The sequence below is a fragment of the Schistocerca piceifrons genome, chromosome X, assembly GCF_021461385.2.
Source record: "Schistocerca piceifrons isolate TAMUIC-IGC-003096 chromosome X, iqSchPice1.1, whole genome shotgun sequence".
Taxonomy (NCBI): Eukaryota; Metazoa; Arthropoda; class Insecta; order Orthoptera; family Acrididae; genus Schistocerca; species Schistocerca piceifrons.
The window spans coordinates 307,596,855-307,617,251 of record NC_060149.1 but is presented as its reverse complement, the minus strand read 5'-3'; the positions used below and the strand labels follow the sequence as shown (position 1 = coordinate 307,617,251).

At 36.7% G+C, this 20,397-nt stretch overlaps 1 protein-coding gene across 4 annotated transcripts in view; it reads right to left on the bottom strand.

The window, feature by feature from the left end:
* The window catches only part of LOC124721237 (rho GTPase-activating protein 190), a 301,992-nt gene extending 283,089 nt beyond the window's left edge, over window positions 1–18,903 (bottom strand). For all 4 annotated transcript variants that reach the window (XM_047246094.1, XM_047246095.1, XM_047246096.1 and 1 more), the window contains exon 1: window positions 18,614–18,903. The gene's annotated coding sequence lies outside the window, so the exon portion shown is untranslated. The remainder of the gene's footprint in view (window positions 1–18,613) is intronic.
* Window positions 18,904–20,397: the final 1,494 nt, after the last annotated feature.

Genomic DNA, 20,397 nt, shown 5'->3' with positions numbered 1-20,397 from the left:
TGCTGAGAAGTTTAACGGTGTCAAAATGCCAGTGAAATGTGTCATGCAATGCTTAGTCCAAAAATGGCATCAGACAGGCTCTGTTTTGAACAAGTCAAAAAATATTCTGAAACGTGCCTGCACACCAGAAAATTCTTCAGAGTCTTATCAAATCAACCCGATCTATGTTGCAAGAGACCAGCACGTCACGTCTATCACGCAGACGAATACTCCACCTAGAGCTGCACGTGCATCCCTACCAGGTGTCCGTTGTTCATACATTACAACCAGCAGATGCCCCTCAATGACTCCAGTTTTCTGAGTGGCTGTTCACTAAGCTAACAATGAACAGCTTACACAAATCTGTTCCTTATGTCTGATGCAGCCTGGCTTCACCAGAGTGGTTATGTCAACTCACAATCACACATTCTGGGCAGTGGTGAATCTGTGTAACTTCCAGAAACATCACTGCATGATCAAAAAGGTTGGGATTTAGTGTGCAGTGTCTATTGGTTCCATCTTCTTTCATCAGACACTGACTTCTGCGGGTTACAATGCCAACATTTTGAAATCATTTGTGGCAGGATGGAGCAACTGCCCATACAGCCAGCCAAACTTTGGAGCACATTTACACAATCTTCACGTCTGGCAGAGTTGTTAGCATATGTCGGTCTGGTCATGGCCCTGGTCGACCACCCAGTTCACCTGATCTGTCAGTGTATGATTACTTTGTGCGAGAAGCCCTCAAGTCTAACGTCTATCGCAACGACCCTCACAGCCTTCAAGAACTGCAGCAGAACATTTCAGATTAGACTGTAACAATTCCAGTAGTGCAGCTTCAATCTGTCTTTAGTGACTTGCTGACCAGGGCCAGAAAGTGCCAAGATATGAGTAGTGGTCACTTTCAAGATATGCTATAGTCAGGTTAGTACTGTATTTTCTTTCCTCTGTTGTGTTTCTTTGTACCCTGAAACTTGGTTCTTTACACCACTTTTATTTGCCCCACTCTGTACAAGTACAATCTGTATAACTGAAAATGTATACTGCTGTAAGCTTGAAAGCTTCACTGCAGTTTAATGTGCCAGTATAAATATTAATAAATTCTTCTGTGCTCAAACTTCTCTCGTAATATTTTATCCAAAACAATAATGAAATGGTATGTAAGGAGACTGCACACAGTAAAGATCAGTACTGTTGAAGCTTTTATGGTGTAGTACTAGAAAACTTGTTACACATTTTTCCAACTTACTTAGCTAGTTGTTTATTCACTTAACAACATTTTACGATGATACTGTACATGTAAGCTTAATACAACAATAAAATATAATTTGAAGTTAACAAACATGGATGTGTGCAATTATTTATAAGTCCAGCTAATTCAAATCCTAATATAACACGATTTGATCATATCTCACCCCAAGTCACTGTACACATTGCACACATTATACACACATCATTTAAGCTGACATTAGGACCACAATAATATCCCCATCTATTCAGTGTATTCTTTGTGGATTCACATTTGACTGTCTGAAAAACTGAGTCGTAAACCCTTCATAATCGAGATGTTGAGCTCAGAATAACGAATGGAGGTTAGCTCTTTTCATCTACGATCTTGAGAATACAATTTTGCAGTAACATAGATTATACTGTGTAAGGCAATTGAGGACTGGCCAAAATGTTGTGTGTTTATTAATTTTTAACAACTATAACGTTTTTTACTGATCCTTGCTTTGTGTGTTTTAAGCAGTTCTATATTGTTTAGTATATATTGCTTAAATGTTTGCTTTTTGCCTTTTTAAATAAGTTGGTTTTAGTTATTTCTGACAATTCTTTGAGCAACTTATTGTGCAGTTTTATATCCTGATGGAAAATACTGCTTTGAATTATTTATTTATTTTTTCTTCGTACAAGTAAGTCCAAAAATACTGCAAATTAACTTACAGCAGAAATTTCTCTTAAGGCCTTCAGGTCTGGGTAAAAGTTGGCATCAAAAATCACGTACTTCGTTGGTAGAGGAATTCTGAAGAAGTAATACTTGGAAGTGATGTGATCAACTTGACTATCTTCTTCTCTTAATCAGTGTGTGTGAGACAGTAAAGAAGCAACATGTATTTAAAATTTAACATAAAAAGCAGCATACAAGTGGGTCTCAATTGTATGCTGCAGAGAGTTAAGAGGCAGCACATTAGCTTTAATACAGTTGCTAGAAATAAGATTGGCAATTCATTGTGCTTGCAGTGTATGGTGTCCATCATTCTATCAAAAGGTTGAGCTGAGCCATAAATAACATGCCCATAATTAAATTGGGACAAATAATACTGTTTGTCCGCACTATTGATTTTCTCACATGAGCACTTTAAGATATTCTGCTGCTTTAAAGTTTCTGCTTGAGCACTATTCAAATGATGTATTCAAGTGAGTTGGTTTGCCATAAACAACACTTACAAAAATTTAAATATTAGTGAAATACAGAAACATGTACCTAACACACAACAGATCTGCATTACACTTTGGGTGAAAACTTAAAGGTTAATGTAAACTATCCTCTCAAAATGTAAAGTTTAAAGCACAGAAGTGTGTAAATTAAACTGGTAGAAATGAAAGTCTGTAGAGAGCTTTTTGCATTCTAAAGACCATATAAGGAGGAGGCTAAAGCTCTGCTTCAATTTCTACATTAAACTGCAAATTAAGTCAACATTAAAATAATTCTAGAAAGTTTCTCTCCTTTTCTGTGAATCCATATAAATATAACTGTCTTTCATTATTCGTGGAATTTCTCTGTCAGACTTACTCTATTAAGAAAAAAGTTCATGCGAATTTCCATCGTGTTGCCTCTGAAAGGCTGAAGTATGCAATAATTGTTAATTGTTACGAACTGCAACAAATGACAAATTCACCTCCCACAAATAAGATGCAATTTTAAGCCCCACTGCTAATGGATCTGTCATCACATCTACATAATCTTGATGTCTACCCTCAGTGACAACAGTAAATGAATCCTGAATGGAAGCAATAACAACAGACTGGCATGATTATCTTTCCCATAAAAGTTGAGGCAATTTCATTATGGTAGATAACAAGTCAAGTTGTAGGACAATTTGCACCTCTCAATTTTTTTCATATAACCTCTCATACTAAACTAGTTTTTCTTAAGTTCGGGAATTCAGGCTGTACTCTCATTTTCATGTCTGCCATAAAACATTTCTCCACACACCCAAAGATGTTCTATAGTCACTTACCATTATTTTGAACATAACTACTTTTTATAAGTTCCCTCTCAGCACACCAGTGGACAGATTCTGTCCTACATCCACCAGAGTCTTAAGAATGGCTATGCCAGAGCTGAGATGGATCATGCACATAATATGATATATGCAGGTTACCTCAGGGTCCAAGACTTAAAACACTGTCCTGTTAAATGGGAAAGTGGGATTCAAAGTCCCACCCTGTTCAGCTGATTCGGATTTTCTGCAGTTTCCCCAAATCACACTGGATTAATTCCTTGCCCAACACAGTATGGTCCAGCACCAATAATCTTGATGTTGACAAGATGTTAAAATTCTAAATTATCTTCTCCCTTTTTGTGTTCAGACTTGGCAGTATATGGTATAAATTCCATAAATGAGCATTAATCTGGCAACTGCTTTCAGTTTTCGTAAGACCCACTATGTGCACGATATAACTTGGAACTTTTCTGGGTGCAAAGGAAATGGTGGAAGTTGGTGGACTTTGGGCCAGTACGGACTGTTTCCTCCTGTTGCCAACCTTATAGAGGAAACGATACAGAACACTGCAGCAATACACGACAGTGAATGACTCCAGTGTGCTACCTGTTCTGTGAGGATGAGTGGGCTTTGTCCCCCCCCCCCCCCCCCCTTACCCACCTGCACCTCTATTCAAGGTAACACCTATGTGCTAGGAGACAGTTGTGTGCTTATGCTCCCATGATCCCCTGCAGTAGTGCCTAATTACACGGTGTGTCTGTAATACATCCATTACAGCATTTATGCTTCTCCTACTAACACTACACAAATATAGCACTACTGTTTATTTGTAAATTGTCAGCAGTATATTTTGAACTGTAAATACTCACAACTCATGAGGAAAGATGACAAGGGCACACAACCAAGAAGCAGTTTCTCTATGCAATAGCTAAACCCTTCATTCAGCCACTAATAATGCCAGACCTTTCCTTTCTTTTTATTATTTCCTCAATATCTGAAAAAACAAAATAAACTTATGGCTTCCATTCAACATAACACATTCCACACCTCGCCCTAGACACTAGTTCCAGTTTGTGGATATGAAATCCATTCATTTACTAAATTCTACCACAAAATTTCTTAATTTAGCATTTAAGGTACTGTCAAATGCCATGCAATTATAGCAAAGCTGTAACTCATTACAAATGTCCCTTGAAGAGCATACTGCAAGAAAACATACATATCCTTAATTCCAGTAACTGATGAGATGTGGCCAGCTCTTGTACTCTTTCTCCTTCGTATATTATATGTTCATAGCTTTTGAAAAGAATCTTTGCGAAGTTTAGAAATCATGCAAAGGAACTTGCGGCAGGTTGAAATTTTGATTGACTTTAAGGCGTGTTGAGATGGGCCTATTGGAATAGCACTGCCCATGAAAGGAACAAGTGCTGATTTGAGCTCTTATCCTGCACAGAATTTCAGCTTCTCTTCAATGTTCTTTACGGTGTATATGAGGGGTAGTCATAAAATTTGAATTATCAACTAGAAAAAAAAATAAAGTTACACAATTAATTTTTTGTTTGTTTGCATATACATGTCTGCAGGCCTGGTGCAAACAAATTAATGATGTAATTTTTTTGGGTGATAGTTAAAATTATACATCTACCCTTCATACTCTGTGGAAGAGTTGAAACAAATGATGCCACACCAATTAAGTAGATAGTGATGACTTTCATCAATAGCATTTCAAGAGAAATTTGGGTGTTACCTAATAACAACAATTCATCACTCCCACTTCAATATACGTTATATATACATTTAAATATACTTTACAGCTTTCAGAGAGAGAAAGAGAGAACATGTAGTCCCATAGACATATTAAAGTTTTCCAGGTTGCCCTAAATCACAAGTTTTATACCCTCCAAATGAGGTAAAAATTAATTCTCAAGACAAATCTCTACAATTTCAAATCATGCTGTAACACAAAAACCTTCAAATGACAGAGACAGTTGCACAATGATATACAATTTGTGCACTAGCAAAATTCAAAATCCAGATCTTTTGCATCATTTCCAAAATAGAACTGATTTATTACCTGCACTTTCAATATTTCAAAGACAACTAGCAGTGAAAAATGGTGAGATGATCACAATTTTAATGTTTGTTCATTGCTGCATATGTTTCACTAAAGAGTTGAAAAATGTTATCTCACAATACTGAAAATGTGTTTCAGTATCCACCATAATGCTGAAAATACAGCAGATTTGAAATATCACCACTTAATAATGAGCTATTGTATTGTGAGATGAGGTTTAACTCAATTATAAAATAAACGGGAAGTCAAAAGTTCCCCAGATGTGCTGAACTTAAAAAGTTAAACTGGGAAGAGATAGACATTTAAATCATTGAACTTAATTCTCATATAAGAAAATCACTGGGTATCGCACTGTAAAGATGGAAAAGAATTTTGGAATATCTTTAATGTACTTCAAGTAATAAAAATTTTTTATACTCCATTTATCAGCTCCTATAAAAAGAAACTAAAGTAGTCCACAGTCACATACTGCAGCAAAAATCATATTATAATGTGTGACGATGGCAATTATATTGCCAAAACTATCTTTAAGATCAAGAATGGTAGGAAGTTCACACTGTCAATTACATAAATGTCAAATACAGTGTATAAGCAAAAATCAGGCATTACAGTCTGCAGAAGTGTGAATTAGTTAGTTTCATGTTCCATGAACCATTTTGCACAATAAATCATAATGATGTGAAAAGAGTCATTTTACACTCACATTGCAAATTCATTTGTAAATATGGCTACATCACAACAAAAAACATACAGATGTGAGTTAGTAATTCTTACCACTACCTTTTACACATTGCAATAATAGAAATTCTTCTACAGAACAGAACAAGTTGTCAAGGCGAAACTTTTCTTTTCTAACTCTACTTTCAGGGTGGTAGTTCCTGACATATCTCCTATCACTTTCCTTAAATAGGGATTTGACAATGGCATAATTTAGTCTCTCTCTGGTAAAATGCCTTGAGTTAGCGATGGATTACATACTTCCAATAAGACAAGGATTATTATATGGGAACAGATCTTTAGTACTCTATTGGAAACACAATGAAAACCATCCAAGTTTTTATTTTTGAGTGAATGTATAATTATCTTCATTTCAGAAGCCTGTGATACATTCATACGATTGAATTTTATGAGAGTTACTTTTTCAACACATGCTGTAATTTTTCTCTTGAACTGTTTACCCCTATGCTTTCTAATATATTTAAGAAATGATTATTAAATACATTTGCTACCTGTGGCTCATCAAATGGGGAGAGAGTGTCAGTGAAATGATACAGGGTTTGGGGTGGACATTATTAAAATAAAGGTGTTTTTCGTTGTGGTGGACCTTCCCACAAAATCCCAATCAACAACATTATCCCCCGAATGCGAAAATATTTTGTTGACAGCAACCTACATAGGGAGAAATGATCACCATGATAAAATAAGGGAAATCAGAGCTCATATGGAAAGATATTGGTGTTCATTCTTTCTGCACGCTGTATGAGATTGGAACAACAGAGAATTGTTAAGATGGTTTCATGAACCCTCTGCCAGGCACTTAAATGTGATTTGCTGAGTATCCATATAGATTTAGATTTATAGCCTTTCCATTCAGCTCAGTAGTGATGTTATCATGTTTTGTGGCTGGTTTTCCTGTATCTTGTTTTATTACATTCCATGTAGCCATTATTCTGTTGTCAGAATTACTTATTTCAGACATTATGTGCTCATTCCTTAATTTTTTAATAACCTTTCTGAGTAGCTTTTGGGTTGTTTGGGGAAGGAGACCAGACAGCGGGGTCATCGGTCTCATCGGATTAGGGATGGATGGGGAAGGAAGTCGGCCGTGCCCTTTCAAAGGAACCATCCCGGCATTTGCCTGGAGCGATTTAGGGAAATCACGGAAAACCTAAACCAGGATGGCCGGACGCAGGATTGAACCATCATCCTCCCGAATGCGAGTCCAGTATCTAACCACTGCGCCACCTCGCTCGGTCTCTGAGTAGCTTTTCTAACGTGCAATGACTGCAGGCTCTGTACTTGTTCTCGTCAGCAGATACATTTCCCTTTTCATTTCACAAGACACTATAATACTTGTAAGGAACCATGATTTTTTACATGCTGTTTAAAGAAGTCTTTTCCGGTTAGCGTATGCAGAAAGCTGTTTTCAAATACTGATATGACTTTATCATGGAATAGATTAAATTTTATGTTAGCATATGGCTAATTATAAATTTCATCCCAGGTCATGCAGTGAAAACTATACTTAAAAACATTTGTGCCGAAGTCATTAATTATCCTAACAGATTTCCACTGTGGAGTATCCATACTGTAAGACAGTATGTTATTTATCCCAACTAACTGCGCATCATCATCATCAGAGAGAGCATTTGTTATTTGGTAAACAGTTATTTTCTTACCCTGAGTTTCACCAAAGAAGATATTACCAATTGGGGTCGTACAGCCTTTATCCGCCTATGCTGGAAAGTTAATTACTGAGATCAAATTGTAAGGTCCAAATAGGATTTACAGATCATTTTTCCTATCATAATGTTTTAGAAAATCTACACTGAAGTCACCACAAACCATTGACTGCTTCTTGCTGTCTCACACATAACACAGTAAGGAATACAGATTCCTCATAACATATTCAAAAATTTCCCAGTGGGGATCTAAATATATTTACAATTAAAATCAAATTGTTTGTCGGTATTAATTCACAAGCACACACTTCTATGTGCTGAACACTACAAAATCTACTTGTCTCAATGTTTCTGAACTTGTGCTTGGTCTTTATATATGTAGCAATAATAAACAGAACACAAAAATTTCAAGTAAATACAGCATATTATAATAACAGTATCATCAGTACCAGAGAGATTAAGATAATAACTCTGTGGGGAAAAAAGTTGACATAATGTTCAATGATGAGTTAATGTTGTATTTTTCATAACGTGGATTTGATTTTCTAACTATTACTCATTGTTTAGAATAGAATAATAGGCTCAGTTACTTTATTACCTGTCTCCTTCCTTAAAATAACACCAGCATTTTTTAAAATATTTCATCAACTAACAGTTCTCAACCACAGTCTAACGTAATGTCTGATTTGTATGCCAATGAAGTTGTCCCTCCTTTCCAGAAATATCATTTTAGATGTTTCTGTGTCCTGCCCCTTACTCCAAGAACATATGCACATTTGCACAGTACTAGATACAGCTGCATGCCAGACATACCATTTTTACAGCTGTCATTGATACATAATAGCCACAAACATGCAAGTAGATGATATACAAAAAAGTGAAATGGGTTTGGGTTGTTTGGGGAAGGCGACCAGACAACGAGGTCATCCATCTCATCGGATGAGGGAAGGAAGGGGAAGGAAATCGGCCATGCCCTTTCAAAGGACCCATCCCGGCATTTGCCTGGAGCGATTTAGGGAAATCATGGAAAACCTAAATCAGGATGGCTGGACGCGGGATTGAACCGTCGTCCTCCTGAATGCAAATCCAGTGTGTTAACCACTGCGCCACAGTGAAATGGGAAAGAAGTGTGTGAATTCTGTAATTAATACTCATTTACATAATGGATGAGATGGTGTTTTTACCATATTCATATATAATGATGTAGATATGTAATGAGATATACTAGAATGTAAATTATATAATAAGAATCACCAATTTTTAAGTGTGTTAAAATCTGTATATCTTTAACTAAGTAGCACACGTACATGTATAAATTAAGGATAATAAATAAACATCTGAACACATTTTGTTGTTGTCCAACACCAGTTTGACATGTTAAAGAATATAGTACATTCCAATGCTACACCTTCCATTAGACTTCATTAGGACTGTGGGCAATTCAGAATTGAATGAGGAGTCACTATTCTAAGCAGCTCTATGGAATGGATTCAGATCCATAAACTGGCAATATCAAGAATGAATGGAACATATGTGAACCACCACCATTCCACTCACAACACTATACAGTTTAACTTCTCGTGGCCGGGATTCACAGTCCTTTAGAATGTTTTAGAGGACATCATATTCACCGTTTACCTTAGAAATTCTTTATTGTACTACTGCAGTTTCAGTCTTCGGGCCATTTTCAAGTGGCACTGCAAAAGATTTTTGCTTGAGCACATTTCAAACTTTAAAATCTTCCAACTTGTATAATACAGTAACATCAGACAAGTCCGGATTGTGCGAGAACATCGATTTGTAACAATTTATGTGAATGGCGTTAACAGTGATAACATTTCGTATAATTTACATCATTTCACAATGTACAGAGCTTCACACTCATCTGATGTTACTGCATTTTTACACCGAAAATGACCTATTTTTGACTATTACTTGTATATATGTTGGAGAATCTTAAAGACTGACACATGTTGAAGCAAAATCTTTTGCAGTACCACTTGAAAGTAGCCCAAAGGCTGAAACTACAATAGTGAAATAAATAATTTCCACAGTCAATAGCAAATATGATGGCCTTTAAAATTGTACAGTTTATTAATTTTCTCCATTGTTGACAGTGTTGTTGCCGTGATGGTATTATGTTTGCAAAAATGATAAGAAAACAAACTGCCTTCAGTCACTAACTGTGATTTCATTAATACACAATGCATTTCAGATCTTCAGGTGCTTGAAATCAGTTTTACACCATCGTTTGAGACAGGTTAACACTGGTTTAGTTAAATGTACACTAGATGATAAACTGTATAGTTACAGTTTTTACAAAACTAAGACAAAAAAGAGAATTACTTATCATTTCTAGTAGTGGTTCTATCTACATCTGCAAATAAACTCTGCATGCCATCATATGGTGTGTAGCAGAGAGTACTCTGTACCACTATCAGTCTTTTTTTTTCTGTTCCACTCGCAAATAAAGCAAGGGAAAAATGATTGCCTATCTGCCTTTGCATAAGCCCTTATTTCTCATATGTCATCTCTGTGGCCCTTATGGGAAACATGTGCTGGCGGCAGTAGGACTGTTCAGCAGTCATCTTCAAATGCTGATTCTATAATTTTCTCAATAGTGTTCCTTAGAAAGAACATTGCCTTCCCTCCAGGCATTCCCATGTGAGTTCCTGAAGCATCTCCGTAATACTTGCATGTTGTTCGAGCCTATTGGTAACAAATCTAGCAGCCCGTCTCTGAACTGCTTCTATGTCTTCCTTTGATCCGACCTGGTGCAGATCCCAAACACTCAAGCAGGGCTCAAGAATAGACTGCACTAGCGTCTTATACCCACTCTCCTTCACAGATGAAATACACTTTCCCAAAATTGTCCCAATAAACTGAAGTTGACCCTTCGCCTTCCCTATCACAATCCTTACAAGCTCATTCCATTTCATATTGCTTTGCAACTTTATGCCCAGATATTTTTATCAACATGATTGTGTCGCGCAGGACACTACTAATGCTGTATCCGAATGTTACAGGTTTGTTTTTCCTACTCATCTGTATTAAATTACATTTTTCTACATTAACAGCTACCATTCATCACACCAAACAGAAATTTTGTCAAGTCATCTTGTATCCTCCTATAATCATTCAGCTTTGATACCTTCTCGTACATCACAGCACCATCAGCAAACAGCTGCTCACCATGTCCACCAGATCATTTATGTATACAGAAAACAATAGCAGTCCTATCGCACTTCCCTGGGGTACTCCTGACGATATCCTTGTGTCTGACACACAGTCTTCAGATACAGCATGTATAAAAATATTTACGAGCATACAAGCATTTTTAGTTTCACAGTACATCTTTGCAAAATTTAAACAAGTAAAACAGTATCTGAATGTAAAGATGTTACATTTTACACTACTGTTTGTACCTGCTAAACCAACAACTAATAGAGGAGCTTAACAGGGAAAATTTGAAGTAGGCCTCAAAATCAATTATAATATGACTAAAACAATGTATAATCAACACACCACTGATAAAACAGTGCAAGATATTAACTACATCACGGAACCAGCTGATGAATTTTTGTGTTTAAGGCAGTCGAAGATGGCAACTGGATGGACAGGAAAAGAAACACAGAGAATTAATAGTGTGAACACCTAGGAATAGTTTTTTTTTTCTTTTCACTTATAAAGGTATTCGTTAGCAGTACTGGAATTTCGCCTCCTAATGGTGGTAAAGGCCAGCTACTCAGTCTCCAGAATATTGTAGAATTCAGATTTGGAATTATAAATTTCTCCTTTCTGGTATCTATGAAGTCTGTGAGATAGAGAAATGCATACACTTTCTCTCAATTACCCCACTATTTAATCACTTCATACACAAACAGTCGATTGCTGTGGAAATCAGACTGTAAGTGCCACAAGAACTCACACATTTTTCCATACTGTTTTAACAGGGTTCCTGTTATTTACATAAATTCAATAAAATAGGCATACTTAATTTTGAAGGTCTTGTTTTCAAGCTTGTCTCTCTATTTATAGCTGTATGTATACTATTACTGAGATGTTTCCATTTACTCTTCTACCCAAAGTTTCTTGGAAAAAAATATCTGTGCTGTTAAACCATTTATGATTATCTCAAGAACCATTATGAACCGGAGAACTTTTTTTTATTTTTTGCAAAATTCTGGTTCTTGCATCTTGACGAAGAGGTGTTTCAGAAAAAAATTTTGAATTTCCTTAATTTTGTTGTATTACTCATTGTTTTTTAACTTATTTTTTAGTTTCAATAGTAATGAAAGTATATTTCACTAACTCTGAATGTTTGTATGTGTATAATAGAACACTATCTTTTTAAGGTAACAAACAATCAATCAACATATTCTTGCCTCCAAGCATTCACAAGTACACATATCTTACAAAACTGGTAGTAACAAATTGCACAAATTGTTAAGTATAATAATGTGTTGGTTATGACCCGTTCTGTTCTCATTAATCATATTTATGTATGTATGATCACATGTCAGCATACATGTTATCCCTTCTATTGACCACAAAAATCTTTCTATCACTAAAAATGATCCTAAGACAAATAAATTATTAACAACGAATGTTGGAGTTACGTCTGAGCAGTATTTTGTTATTACCTCATAAATAAAAATATGTTTCAGACTTTCTTGACTTATTCCACATCCATGACAGCCATTTAACTTAGAATCTATGGCAGGAACAATAATTCCCTCATAAATAATACGTAATCTGTTTTATGACATATTATACATTCTTGAGGATCTTTTATCTATGGATCTTTGGAACAAGAAGTATAGTTAATCTCATCAAACCCATAAAAGTTATAAAACAGTTTTACAAGGAAAAACAATATAAGTAAAAAACACTGAAGATCGTCTGTCAATACTAACAAAATCAATTCATGACTCACAGCATTGGTTAAGTAATGTTCCACAGCAATTCATATATTTAGCAGCGACTCTGAGCAAGAAAAGGGGGAAAATACGATACAAGCAAATTCGAATCCAGAAGTCTATCGATTTCAGTTCAAAAATATTTGTAAAGGGTATGTACAAAAGAGTGTTTTCATTCAGTTAACTGTCATTTCCTGGCAGCTTCACAATTCAATCTGAACAATAAAAACAACTACTTTCTTCACTAAGTTCAAGAAAGTTGGAAAAGAAGATTGTGGCTAGCATCATAGTGACACTGATTTACATTCCAAGAGAGCACAAGCTCGCACTGGACACGTAAATTCATGGTGGCCTTTTTTAAGGAACAAACCTATCATTTCCTTACAGTGATTTGGAGAAATCGCAGAAAATCTGCTTCCACTGGTAGAAAAGTCTATGGTATGCACCTTTACCAAAGTGTTAAAGAAAGGATCTGTGTGTAACAGGTTCATTTCATGTGGCACATGATGACAAAAATGCCACATACTGATATGTTAACTGCACAAATAGCAAAATCATTTACTTGAACTCAGAAAATGGCAACTTGATTTTCTGCAGAATCTGAATATAGTTATCCTTATCAGCACATTTATTTCTACATCTATACCAATTCACTTCACACACATTTATCCAGTGATGTGATATCTGTTGCTGCAATCATCAGTCCGAATATGCATGTGCGCAGCTCTTCCCAACTGTCTGTCTAGTGCAAATCTTTTCTGCTTAGTTACTGTACCTTCCATCAATCTGAACTATAATCTATCATAGATCCCTGGGAGAAAAAACAATACTCAGTAGTTTGAAGAAAACACAGGTCACACTCGTTTACAACAAGGGTACTAGAAGTGATCCAGAAAACTACCGTCCGATATCCTTGACAATGATTTGTTGTAGAATCATGGAACATATTCTGAGTTCAAACATAATGAGACATCTCGAACAGAATGACCTACTCCTTGAAAACCAGTGTAGATTCTGAAAATACTGATCATGTCAAACCCAACTCACATTATTCTCATATGACATACAGAAAGCTTCGGATCCTGGCAGTAAGGCAGATGCAGTATTTCTTGATTTCCAAAAAACATTTGACGCAGTACCACATCTATACTTACTGTCAAAATTACAATTACATGGGGGTATCAAGTAAATTTGTGACTGGACTGTGGATTTTTTTTAAGGGGGGGGGGGGGGGGGGGGGAGGGAGGACAGAGCATATTATCTTGGATGGAGAGTCGAGTCACTGGCAGATGTAGTAGTAACTTTGGGTGACCCCATGGAAGTGTCTTAGACACCTGCTGTTCATGTTACATATTAATGACCTTGTGGACAATATTAATAGTAAGCTCAGACTTTTTGCAAATGATGCAGTTATCAACAACAAATTACTGCCTGAAAGAAGCTGCATAATTATTCAGTCACATCTTCATAGGATTTCAAAGTGGTGCAAGGACTGGCAACTCGAGTTCAGAAGTGTAAAATCACACCACTCACAAAAAAATGTAGTATCTTATGACTATGATATCAATGAGTCTATAGTTGGACTCAGCCACACACATACCTGGATGTAACACTTAGTAGGGATATGAAATGGAATTATCACTTAGTCACAGTTGTGGTTAAAGTAGGTACTACACTTTGGTTTGTTAGTAGAAAACTGGGGTAGTCCAATCAGTCTCTAGAGAAGATTGATTACAAATCACTCATGCAACCCATTCTAGAATACTGTTCAACTGTGTGGGACCCCTACTAGTGATGTAGGCCCGGCAAATGTCCAGTGGGCAGGATATTTACAAATGAAAATTTGCCCAAAACTGTCTTAAATGCCCATAATCTGGGTGCTTATAAAAAAGTACTTTTTCAAGTTTTTACTGCTAGAATGTATAACTTAAAAAGTAAAATAAGGGATGGGCTGATACTCCCTATGTTAGAAGTTAGTAAATATTTACATTTAAACATACAACTGTCATTCTTTTTCTTTACTATTAAGACCGAAAGGAAAGAAGAGAGAAGTATGTTTTTTTATTAGCATTGCAGCTTGCTTTACCAAGGAAGGATGCACATTATTTACAGTTGTTTATCATTTACAATGTCCTATTGCCCCCCCCCTCCCCCCCCCCCCCCCCCCCCCACACACACAGTGTTGAACAGGTCTGTAGTGATAACCTCGTATTTTTATATATATATAAAACATTTTCCTCAGGGCATTGGTTTGCAATGTAACACACTTTATAAAGTGCGTAAAACCTATGAATATTACTGAAGAATGATTATTGATAACAAAAGTATTACTGAATGTATGTGTTTCTTGATAATAAATGTATCCCTAAATGTTAAACTTTTTCAGCAAAAAAACATGCTTTATTGTCACATGCAGCGATAACTGAGTCAGACTATGGTTTTCTATTCTGCTCCTTTCTTTATCTACTTTCAAATGACTGCACTGCTGTGAATATAAAATGAGAAAACTAACATAAAAAGATTTAATAATAAAGAACTGATGCTGAAGATGCTGGAATCGTTCAATTCCAATACTAGTCTATTCCTAGAGAATTGATGTCTCTTGGACTCGTGGAATCTGAATTGACACATGACTCATACCCAATTAAAATCATTATCGATAAAGTTTTTTTAGTCTGATATTTTAGCAGTAGAATTGTATAAGTAAAAATACTACCTACAGGCTACCTACTTAATATAAACTAGATTTTCTTCAATAATTACTTTTAAACAGGTTTTTTTTTTCTCTTATGTACTAGCCCAAGAACTCCCCTAATAACTCTTCCCTGACTCTCAAATAGCTTTTTCAACTTCATTACCCCACCAGTATTGAAGAAGTGATGCAAAGCACCTCTTCCAATACAAAATATCATTTTAAATCTTTTTTTTTTATAAGTGTCGGTTATCATTTAATCTTTAAACTTTGGGTATTTGACCCAACTTATAAATGACCAGACATTTTACATCACTAACCCCTACCAGACAGTACTAATGGGGGATAGTGAATGTATATAGAGAAGGGCAACATGAATGATCACAGGTTTGTCTGACCTAAGGGAGAATGTCACTGAGATGCTGAAGAAACTAAACTGGCAAACTCTTGAAGATAGATGTAAACTATCCTGCAAAAGCCTACTACATTTCAAGAACTGGCTTTAAATGGCAACCCTAGGAATATACCACAATCATCTACATACTGCTCACATAGGGGTCATTAGATAAATTAAAGCAAGCACAGAGCCTATGGAATAATCATTCTTCCTGTGCTCCATACATGAACATAATGGGAAGAAACCCTAATAACTGGTACAATGGGACGTACACACTGCCTAGCACTTCACAGTGCTTTGCAGAGTATAGATTTTCACAAAGCTGTTTACTGTATTTTAGTCTTGCCACTCCCCAACAACACACGCCCTCGTAACCATATTCTGATTCCTTTGTATCTAGGAGTGTGTCTTATCAAGCTATTCCTTCTTCTAGTCAACTTGTGTCCTAAGGCTCTTTTCTCAGCAACTGAATTTTTAACTTTTCATTAGTTACTTAATTTACACAGATAACCATGATTCTTCTGTAAAATCATATTCCAAAAGATTATGTACCCTTTTTAGTGTAGTGTGAACTGATAATTGAGACAAGAGGCATAACCTTAGCACCAAAATGAAGCTACCAAAGAAAATTTTGGGTTTAAATTATGATATATTCATAACCTGCTGGACCTAGCAAAAGATCATGAATTCTTGCAGCAATGCCCATCTTTACCATATAGTAATTTTTGCCTCCAAAATGTACACACTAAAAAATTACTAATGCATCAGTTTAGTAAAAAGAAGAGGGGAACAGATGATCACACACACAAAATATAACTTCAGTGACTCAAGGAAAATATGTAATGATAACTATTATTCATTTTGCAAAAATTTCTGCTAAAAAAAAAATATGTAACCAATCTCTGAATTTTAACACAAAATTACGCAGGCACTTTGGATATTCACTTACACTGTGCTACAACACCTCATGTTTGTTCACAATTCAATTGAAGAATAAAGAATGCTACAACAGCTGACTGCTCTATTTTTTAATTTGATAACCTGGAGGAAGGTTTAAAATTGTTACTTAATTGCCACAAAGAAATGCATTTCTACATCACATCCACTGTGTTGAGCATCACAGATGTTTCATTAGGCATTTGATGAATGTAATAATCTTAAACACCAAGCCCATTCAATTTGAGATTTAAATAATAAAAAGCACACACTTGCCTATAAGCAACACTTTCACATATATAGATTATCACAACAGAAAAACTGCTGAGTAAGAACTCTCTCCCCACAAAATAATGACCTCTGGTGTTCGGAGTCATGAAGCAATTCCACAAATAATACAGTTCCCTTGGTGCATACCAGTGTGAACAAGAAAGATATTGGTATAAGAGTTACCCATTTCCTTCTCAAAAAAAGTTATCAACAGAAGCAGCCACATATTATAAACAATATGTTTAAAAAGCAAAAAGTGACAAAACTAGTTAACTTGCAGCCGTCAACACAACAAAGTTGTTTACTTTTCTGATGGTATCTAGTAAATTTAAAAGTACTGATTGCTGAAAATGTGCTTTTCTTATAAATGATACATATGCATGCATTTACACAGGCCTCATCAATTTATAGAAATCTCTGTCTCAATGTTACCTCTTACATGGAAGCAAGCACAAAAATCACAATAGGTGACCAGTATAAAACAGTTAACAGGTATTTAACTGTCATCAATCTCAGAGGTAAGGCTGTGTTGATCAAAAGCTATCAACAATAAGTTATTTAAAACAAACACTTATTATCTCAATATTCACAGCGGAGGATTGTCCTAAGGTTCAGAGTCTGAAGCCCTGTATGATATCTCATACACTGGAATGACAATTATAATGGTACTGAAAACAAAGCACAGTATCCTGCCAGGAGAGCAAGAATTTTTTTTTGTGTGTGTGTTTTCGTTTTTTATTATTATTTTATTCAGTCAGCATTATGCAACATAAAAAGAGTCTAAACCTTGGAGAAAATTCTACAGATCAAGATTCTGACATTCACTTCTGGCAAGTATTTTTTTTTTCTATTAGTTTCCATGTTAAAAGATTAATAACCAGTGAAGGGTGCCATCAGAGCTTTCGATCATGTAGGCCACATTTCTTCACCACATGAGACAAAATTAATAAACACTGAAATAGCTTGTCTTTCAGTAAAAAACTGGATTAACTTTTCCGTCAATGTTGCTAAACAATTCAGGGGGATGGGGATTAAGTTAGACATTGATACAAAATGCTTATCAGATGCAGGTAGTAAACAAACAAATGTTAGGGCGTCACACTGCTATGTGAGTAACCCAAATGTCATTAATATCGATCACTAACTTTATCCAACTACATGACTCGATAAAACTTTATGTCTAGAACTACCACTTTCATTTAATGTGTCAGTTACTAGAGATATCTGAAAAACATAAAAATGCCTCGTTGTGGATAACTCGAAATGTCAAACTGATAGTATCTACGACGTGCCACAGCCAAAATCATTGAAGGTACAGAAAACCACACACACTTCGATTCCAAGCAACGCAGCTAGGGGAAGAGCGCCTTATAGAAGAATAAACGTCGTTCTTTACTTACTTCTTGAGAGGTCTCAATATTTACAAACAACATACTAATCAAAGATCATACGCCTTCCGGATACTTCCCACAAGATGAATCTTACGTCAATTAGCACACAAAAGCACGGCAAGGAAACGATTCATGTCATATATACGTACACAAAAAGTCTGTTTTTATCTTTTGTTTATAATTACGAACTACAATGCACCAGTTCACAAATGAGCCATGCAGCCCACGAAAATGCAAGCAACGTTGGCCGACTTCAAACACCGCAAAACTCTTAAAAGAATCGTGTACTACTACTTAGTGCTCAAAAGCTATAATATTCTACTCACCCTCTCAAGAATCCACATAATGAAGATTCATTAGCACATTCACATTACTTCTGTTGATCGCATGTGAGTTAATTGACATGAAATGACAACTGCATTTAAACCCACTTTTTTTTCGTCATTTTTGTCTTGAAATGCAACAGCAGGACGTCCGCCCCCAACTCAAATATCGCATTTCGTAAACTGAGTAGCTTTATTTTTGAGTATCAGGATGAAAATAAAAAAATAATGATCCCATTATTTTCCTCGCGTCAGCTGCCACTATACACACACACACAATCAAACAGACGCCATGTTAGATTTTCCGAGCTCCGGTAAGAAATATTCTGCGTTCATCCGATGGTTACCAACATAAGGGATTTGAAACAAGGATATGTTAGAAATTTGAAGCATCAAGCAAAGTGATACACCAGCGTCTACAATTCTACATATAGTTCTGCGCAGCATAACAGACTTAATTCATAAGAGAGCCAAAATGTTATAATAAAGCGCTGTGTAACACTCGACTATACTTCAAGATTGCAGTTGGTCGTTGCTTTCTATCACGCACGATATTTCATCTGACCACCTACCAGACATCTTCAGGTGATCTGTCGGATACTGCTCACCTGAGGAAGGGTCACCTGTAGATGTCTGGAACGTACCTAGATGAAATATCACGCGTTGTGGAAAACGATGACCACCTGTATGCCCGACACTGCATCAGGTATTGAATATCCCGGGAAATTTTCAAGATTCACACTACCTCTCATTCGATTATAGTGTAATCGCATTAAAGTAGTCTTCAATCGTGTCACGCTCCGCGCTTAGCTTCATTTTGGATGGAAAGAAATGGAGAAGTTTCAATTTTTAATTTGAGTTTCATCAAACAGAAACCTCCATAATCAGGTTAGGTGTACAAGATAAAATTAAGGGGAAAAGGGCTACTTGTCTTGGAACATTGAACTGAATCAGTAGTTGGCCAGGCCGTATGCGGCAGTAATGTTAAGATACGTCGGGAAGGGATCAGGATCCAACTGGTCTAACCCTCCGAAGCAGCAAGAAGACTCCGCTTCAATCTAGTATATACCACAGTGGCACAGTCTAACATAACAGTTTTTTTTTTTTCTTTATTGTTATTTTCAAACCCGTACAAACAGGCAGGCTGTCAGCAGCATGGTACGCCGCTCTTCAGCCGTAGAGGAGATAAAGAAAGAACAGAAAGAATACACAAATGTGACATAACGGTGGGTAATAAAACAGTAGACACATAAAGACAAACACGGAGCCGTTCACACTTGACGAGAATTCACTACAAACTGTTGTCACGACGCACTAACACTGAAGATGGCGATGGCACAGGTGAACGATGGAGTATGACAGGAACACTGAACACGAAATACGACGGCACTCACGAGACACTGATGGCGAAGATCTCCGGCGCGCGAATGTCCACTCAGCGTGTACGAGTCCGGGGACCTGCCAAGAGAGGAGGTGGAGGAGGAGGAAGGGGAAATGGGAGAGGGGAGAGCAGAGATGCCATGGGCAAAGGAGAGAGGGGGAGGGAGGAAGGGGGAGGGAAGCCCGGAGGAGAGGGTAGGAGGGAGGGGGGAAAGGAAAGAGAAGGGAAGGGAAAGGGGGGGGAGGGAGGGTGCCTGAAGGAAAGGACACAGGAGGGGGGGGGAGGATCAAAGTTGATAGGAGGGGTAGATGCAGGGGAGGAGGACATCATCAGGGAGGGGGAGCTGGCGGAAGCCACCTTGGGAGAGGGTAAGGAGGGTGGAGAGATGGAGACCGGGTGGGACATG